At 40.9% G+C, this 7316-nt stretch overlaps 1 protein-coding gene across 4 annotated transcripts in view; it reads left to right on the top strand.

Annotated features, from left to right (window-relative positions):
- LOC125978539 (receptor-type tyrosine-protein phosphatase epsilon) overlaps window positions 1-7316 on the top strand; it is a 36481-nt gene that overhangs the window by 1191 nt on the left and 27974 nt on the right. For all 4 annotated transcript variants that reach the window (XM_049735957.2, XM_049735952.2, XM_049735953.2 and 1 more), the window contains exon 3: window positions 4954-5009. The gene's annotated coding sequence lies outside the window, so the exon portion shown is untranslated. The remainder of the gene's footprint in view (window positions 1-4953; window positions 5010-7316) is intronic.

Here is a 7316-nt window from a genome sequence, read left to right as displayed (position 1 = left end):
TTACAATCCAACTTTTTGTTGTCATTGTGATTATGTTACGACTTCCTGTGCTTTATTGTATGTCCTTGAATAAGCAACAACAAAAGCACAATAATGTATCATTGAGTCAAAGGAATTTATGACACGAAAGCTGCAGGCAATACCAAGCCCACAATTTTTTCTTTGTCTCTTTTGTATCATCTATTTAGCTAGCTTGCTATCTAGCTAGCTATTCCCTTTTCCCAATAAGAGGTAGACAAACATCAAACATTGAGATGTATGACTGCATAAAAATATGATCAATAAAAAACGAAAAGGGCGACCGACACCTATTGCTCAGTTCTAATTGCATCCCGACGCAACTCTAGTTCCGGATGTTTGCTTTTTTCCTTTTTTAAAATGAATCTATGGTGATCTGTAAGCCGGAAATTACATTAGACTGTCGGCCGCCCCCTGACACTTGGTGGCAGGTCACTTTCTCCTCTCCCCCAACTCCTGGCACTCCAAACACTTAAGCTATTAACCTTATTTTACTTTGGACAACCTGGATGGATTACCCTTTTTCTTATAATGGCTTTCCCTTCCTCCTTTGTATTTTTTTTTTTTTAACTTATGGGCTGTTTAGTCTTTTCCTTTAATGGTCAACATAGAACAGTAGACAGACTTAAAAATCCCCTTGAGCCATTTCTTTGGAGACAGGTATCTAGGAAAGCAGCCAAATGGTTTTGTTTGAGAATAATTCAGTCAAAGCTAGCTGATGAGGACGCTTGCAGTAAATTGGCATTTTAGCTTTAAAAAAAAAAAAAAGTTGTTTTCATTGTAAGCACGACTCAAACAGTTTATCTCCTTCCATCCCGTCAGACAGAATATCCGACTGCAAAAGAAAAAGTATTTAGCGTTCACCAAATCTTGACACTAATTTGATAAATGCTCCCGAAAAGAATTGATGATTTTCGTATTGTTTTTTAATGTAATAAAAGTGCTGGGGAAAAAATGAATCAATAGGGATGCTAGAAAAATGACCCGAGCAGTTAGACATTGATGGATGCGCGCATGCCAAATTGCTCGCCTTTTAATTGATATCAAGGTCCAGCAATTCAAGTAGGAAATCACTCTTTGAAGATTGTTGTGTCCTGCCCGTCGGCACTAATAACAAAATCTATTCATGTGGTCTTGATTTAAATAGCTTTTGCATATATTTAAGCATTGATAAAGCTGCGTGAGAAATTCAATTGTTTTGTTCAGTCATTCTTTATTTCCATGCCTTCTTTTAATTGTTTTGAGCAGGAAGGCTCAGAGGCAAACGTGTGAATTTCACACCAAAAGTGGGGAAAAAGGAGACACTTACGGTTCTTCAAAGTGTGGCGAGCCTATTTTGGAAAAGCATTAAGTGTAAATGAAAACAGATGCAGATTTAGTTTGAAGGTAAGCGTTGGCCGGGTGGATTGCTTTTTGGATGACATTGAAGGCCCGGGTGCTGTTGGTCCGTCCAAAGCTTTTATTTTCCAAAATGTTATTATAGATCCAAAAAATAATCAGCTGTCAAGCACATCTGCCTCTGTGGAAAGGGTAGAAAAATGACCAGATGCTCAGTTGAATTATGGTGAATTCTAAAAACCTTCACGCTCATCTCAATGTTCCATCTAGAGTGACTTAATATTTCAGTATTGATAAACATTACCGTGATCGCAAAGTCGACCAACTTGCAAAATATTTAACCGGCTTAAATCACCACTTTCACTTTGGAACCCCAGGCGTGAGTACAACAAATGAAATCATAAAAAAAAAAAAAAAGGAAATTTATTTTCTGTAAAATATCAATCAATACAGACACTTTGAAGTTAGACTGCCGCTTCTGAAAAAGAAAAAAAAAAATCATTATTTCAACCCTGTCCGGGTTCGAGTTGGTGCTCCATTTGAGATTACAGTGCGTCGGAATGCTTTAGGTGGTCTGCCAGCTAATACTGAAATGTGAAGTCAATAACTAAACTAAAATAACTCAAGATGCATAAATTGGAAAATTCCGCTGCTCTTCGTAACCACTTAAATTAGTTGTGTTGGAAATTTCAGATTTGTCGGTCCCGAGTATGAAATGTCTTCCGCTGCGACGCAATAATTACGACTAACCGGATCGGATGTAAACATCTGCTTCTATTACCACGTTGAATCTCGAAGTTGTTACATCATATGATGAAACGCAAGTCAGCGCTGCGTATTAAACGGTTAGCGAGTGGAATAAGTCAGCGCTCGGGGTCGATGCGCAGAATAGCCTCGAGGGAAATGTGCAGCGCTACAGCGCTCTGCGGCTAATAGTCGGCCATTATTAAAAACTCGGCCCAAGCGAGTCTCTGCTGAAATATCATAACGCCGTATTTGATCTCATGTGTGCTGGCCGTGGCAAATCTTTTGGTTTTTACCTCCTTTTACTTGAATCATTTATTATTTTCCTTTCCTAGCCGTCATGGGAATCACAATTGATATTTACCCTTTACGTTCAACAGCCATAGATGTATTCAAATGATTATTTTCTTGGCATCGCCTACGTCTCAACGGGAAGTATTCCCAAGCCAGCTGGTCATAATTAATGGAAATTTTGTTTGTAAATGCATATTCAGAACTTGGCACTGTCTTCATATTTTGGTCCCGCACCTTATAGGGATTAATCTGCATGGAGAAAATGTTCTCATGAGACTCGAGTGGAAAATTGTACTTCTAGTGAAGAACTTGTGGTGTATTGTCACTTTTCTAATACCTGCATTATTTCTGTATTGATTTTTGATTTATTTGTACACACTGGCCTGCATTTTAACTCTACAAATTGCTCAATTCCTGCTTTTTCCCAGCTATATTTGAATTCAGCAAATTAGGCGACGTGTCAATCAAACACGAGCAAACGCCCAATTAGCATCTGTTTCTCGATAACGAATCGTGGCGGTTATCGCGAAAAGCATATGGACGAAGAGAGACAAACGAGGAAAAGTAAAGCCTTCCGAGGTGAACTCTGATACTTGGCTACGTTCTACTTCCACTGTAAATTGCACATTTCCGAGTTTTGCCCTCTGTATTACTGGAATAGTCGCAGCAACCTTTCTGACAATGATGCATAGTCTCTGAAATGGAAGACAAAAGATAATAATTCACAATTTACGTTGAGTTTTGTCTGTAAAGGCCGTTTTGAAGGAGTCCTCTGATACCTTGCAATTGTTTATACGGCAGCTCTGTGCTTCGTGCAATACTAATTCTGCTCGCCCGCGACAATCATGTATCCTGATTTCACATGCCGCCTGCGACCCAAACGGTGTTTACCTCACCTAGCAATTGCAGCACCGAGCCCAGCCATCTTCACTCTGACTCTTGATGCTTTTATGGGGGAGGGAGGGGGTGGAGTGGAGGGGGGGGAGGCGGTATGTCCGCACATTTTGGTGCATTACTGTCCACTGATTCAAAATGATCCTTGCAGCTCGTGAACGACTGGGTGTGAATACTAATTGGGAGGGGTGGGGGGTGTATACTCGTGGATGCGGCTTCTTTATTACTTATTTACTTTTGCAAACATGTCCATTATTGCCTACCTCCTGTCCTTTTACTGAACCCGGCCCTCCTGCATCCTGCAAAATACTTTGCTAAGTCTGCAATTACCAAGCTATGAATTCATTCTTGTACATTTCATTTAGCATAGTTTCATGTCTGGTTTTATCTTTTGTGGACCAACGTGACCGTTAAATAAAACATTAGGTTTGGCGTTAGGATTGTATTGGAAAATATAAACATCTCAACAGTCGTGTATCATCCCTGCTATTGATCAATGGGCTGGATGTGTTGGCAGAATATGTGCAAATGGATTTGATTCGATGTGAGCTATTGAAACAATAAAATGATTTCACCTAAAGAAGTCTCTTCACAGGAATATGATGCCGCAAAAGTGACAGCCTGAAGCAACAGGGTACTTGTAATAGACCCCTGGTGGATGCCATAAAACGTGGTTTTTTTAGCGATAATTCACAGGATCCATACAAAATCGTTTTCTCACAGGAGGACAAATATAATAACTCGCTTATCAATCACGCTAGTGCTGACTGGGGGAAAAAAAAAGACACCTTTAAGTCCCAGCCGTTGCTTGGGAAGCTTTATCTTTCTTGAAGTGCAACATAAATGTTTCACAACATATGAAAAGTGGGCATCCTCCATAATGTCCTGCTATAAAAGCAAAAGGAACACAAAGCCAGAGAGATATAAAGATGTTTTGCGTCATGTGATTACATCCTCAGCCAACGCGGAATAGCAAACCATTTTCCCTGCCATTACCAGACATTTTGCTCGGGGGGCTTCAGGCATTGACTGTTTGTTCAAAGAAAAAGCTCTTCTTTGCTTTTGCAGTGTGGATCACAATACAGCTGAAGAGCTCACCGTGGAGCAGCAAGTGCTTTTTCATCCCGGGCTCTGCAACTCTTATTCCTCTCTCTGCGGAGCCAGTTAGAAGCGTATCTACGACTGCACTTTCACTCGGCTGTGATCGCTTTACCTGTCAGCGGCTCAATAAAGCCCCACCTGCTGTATCTTGCCGCCGCATCTGAATGACCGCGGTTGGTCTCGTCGTGCGTCAGTTAGTCCTCGTGATTTCTCTCGCCCTCACTCACTCCCCTACCGACATATCTGGAAGGACTTGATGTCGCTCAGAGGAACAGGTTGCAAGGAATTAGTTTCATGTCGTGCTTTCTTCGGAGGACATTCCCTCGAGCCTCCGAGGGAGACATCATTCCGATCGACTCTGACACTCAACAGCATTTAGCGTTTCATGTGAAATTAAGAATACATTGGGATTAAAAAGAAAACACGATGGGCCGTTATGATTATTTGGAGAAAACTCTGATGAATTGGCGGGTCCTAGTAGACGCAAGTCTTTTCTATTTTTGCATCGATTTTTTTATTATTTTATTTATTTTAATAGTTCTGTTTCTTTTTGACTCATTTCAGGTCAGTATCTCTCAGCAAACACTGACCTATTGTGTCTACCAAGGGTCTTCAAATGGGTAAGTTCCCCTTTGTCTTAGTTTCATTAGACTTTGGTTAACATGTAATTGTCTTGAAAATGGGGAGACATGTTCAGTCTTAGACTTTTTGGATTTGTTGTTTTTACTGGCTCCGAAGCAACATCTCTTAACCGTGAACACGTCGATTTCCTCTCATCGACACCCCGACCAATACTTAATTGCCATTTTCCGCTTACTAAGATGCGGTTCACTTCAACCCTGCAAGGTCTCTCAGTATCACCGCTTGCTCTAAAATACCACGGTAAAATATTCAGGTAGAACCGTCCTTTGTTCTTATTATACTCCCACTCCTCACAAGGACAACCTCATCCATGCCCAGAATGAGCTAGCTCATTTTTTTATGGTGGATTCCATTTTAATTAATGATAACGGAACAAAGCCACCCTCTAGCTGCCTTGTGTTGTTCGACTGTCTGGCCAAGGCATTGACATCCAAGTACGACTCGCCAGCCGAGTAACAGCGGGCTGATCAATAAAGCATATATAGAGGCTGACGGAGGAAGGAAGGGGGAGGCACTTCCACTGCGGTGCTTATATGTTTTGGAAAATCTCCGCTGAGGGGTGTGTGTGCATCAATCCTTTTAACAGCAACGCTATTAACCGTCTTTAGCATTCAGGAAGTACACTCCCACCTCTATGTTTTGCTCCCATTCCATTCAATTACTTTTTATTGGAATTCCGCCGCATTCCGATTGACATCCAAAGGACTTATATTGCAACTTCTTCGTTATTATTGATTGGGTCATTGATTTGGTATTTTTTGTCCTTTGCCCGCCAACAAAGATAGATTTTATTCCAGAAATATAGAAGTACAATCAAATTAGAGGAGATGAACCAGAGAGATGGAATAGAAAAAAAGGTAAGTCATAAAAATATGATGCATAAAAATATTACATGCTGAATAAAATCAGTTAAAGTGTTAATGACTCACTTGTTTGATAATAATGCCTGTAGCATTTGAGATTTCAGATCATTTTTTTTTAAAAGTGGCCTCAATTACATACTCGCTTTTAGTCCAAATTAAACCAAAATTAAAATGACAGTATTTCAAGAAATGTGTATAATTACGGCTTTAGTGAATTTAGCTCCCCCTCACTCCCTCCAAGGACTATTTCCACCCCTGGTGCAATTACTCTTCTATTTTGCTTTGTTTGGTTCAGTGTGAACGCTATCATCCGAGCCCTCAGGCAAAACACGCACCAGAGCCAGAATACTGATGGACAATGCTTGACTCAGTCAACGGATGGTGGTAGACATGCTGCAGTCCACTGATTGGTAGGCCAAAACGAAACCAAAAAACACATTTCCCCTCACAAAATAAGCTTGTCGCCGCTTTGTAATAAATAGCCACATGCCAAAAAGAGAGAACACAAAAATCTGGCTATCCTCCATCTTTCGCTTTTGTTTACTTTGCCGCGTTCCTCTTCAGCTGACGCCATCTGGCCATCATGGTGGAAACGCCAACCAGATCAAGGTTTACCACCACAAGCTCAACATTAGCCGCGTCATTCGCCACAAATGATCCTTGGTGTTGAGAACCTGAGATGTTTTTTTTTTTCTTCGCTTCCTCCGACTTCAAACGAAATAGTTGGAAGCGCCTCTCCGCCGTCGTACAGGAGGCTAAAACCCACTCAATGTCTGAGGAGAGCTACTGATAATTCCCTGTAGTCTCTTCACCACAGGCAGCGTTGCGCATTGTCATTTTTTAACTTCACAAAATGTTCATAATAGCCACTTAAAGGATGACTCTCTCTGCCAGGGACGCCTCGTTCAAAGATAAAACTAGCGTAAAGCCCGTGAATGGGGAAAAAAAAAAGCCTTTATTTGCCCAAGCCGATAAGTGACAGCGGCATCGCACCGAAGTATTAAAAAGGGAATTTTTCTTTTCTCTCGAGAGACCGTCGTCTTGCCCGGAAATCCCTGTTATGCTGATGAGGGTTTCTAATGCAATAGCTCATATAATGGGGGCTGATCCTCGGTGACTTATCCAAAAATCCCAAACTCATCTTCTTTTATTGTTGGCCACTTTGTCCCCCGCGGCTGAACGCGAGGTGTCACGTTATGTGCGGCAAACTTTTAATTAAGACAATATCAATAAAGAATTGGTATTATACCGACAATCTGTCCTTTTTTTGTCTTTCAACACACATCTGTCTCTCGCCATGTTAAAAAAAATTATAGTACTGATACTTTGACGTGCGATGATATGCTGACATGCATGTTTTTGTAATTAGACTTTGACTGTCATTCATTAGCACGAGATCATTTGGATTCCATCTCATTACAG

This window comes from Syngnathus scovelli, chromosome 12, assembly GCF_024217435.2.
Source record: "Syngnathus scovelli strain Florida chromosome 12, RoL_Ssco_1.2, whole genome shotgun sequence".
NCBI lineage: Eukaryota > Metazoa > Chordata > Actinopteri > Syngnathiformes > Syngnathidae > Syngnathus > Syngnathus scovelli.
This window is presented reverse-complemented; position numbering and strand designations above follow the sequence as displayed.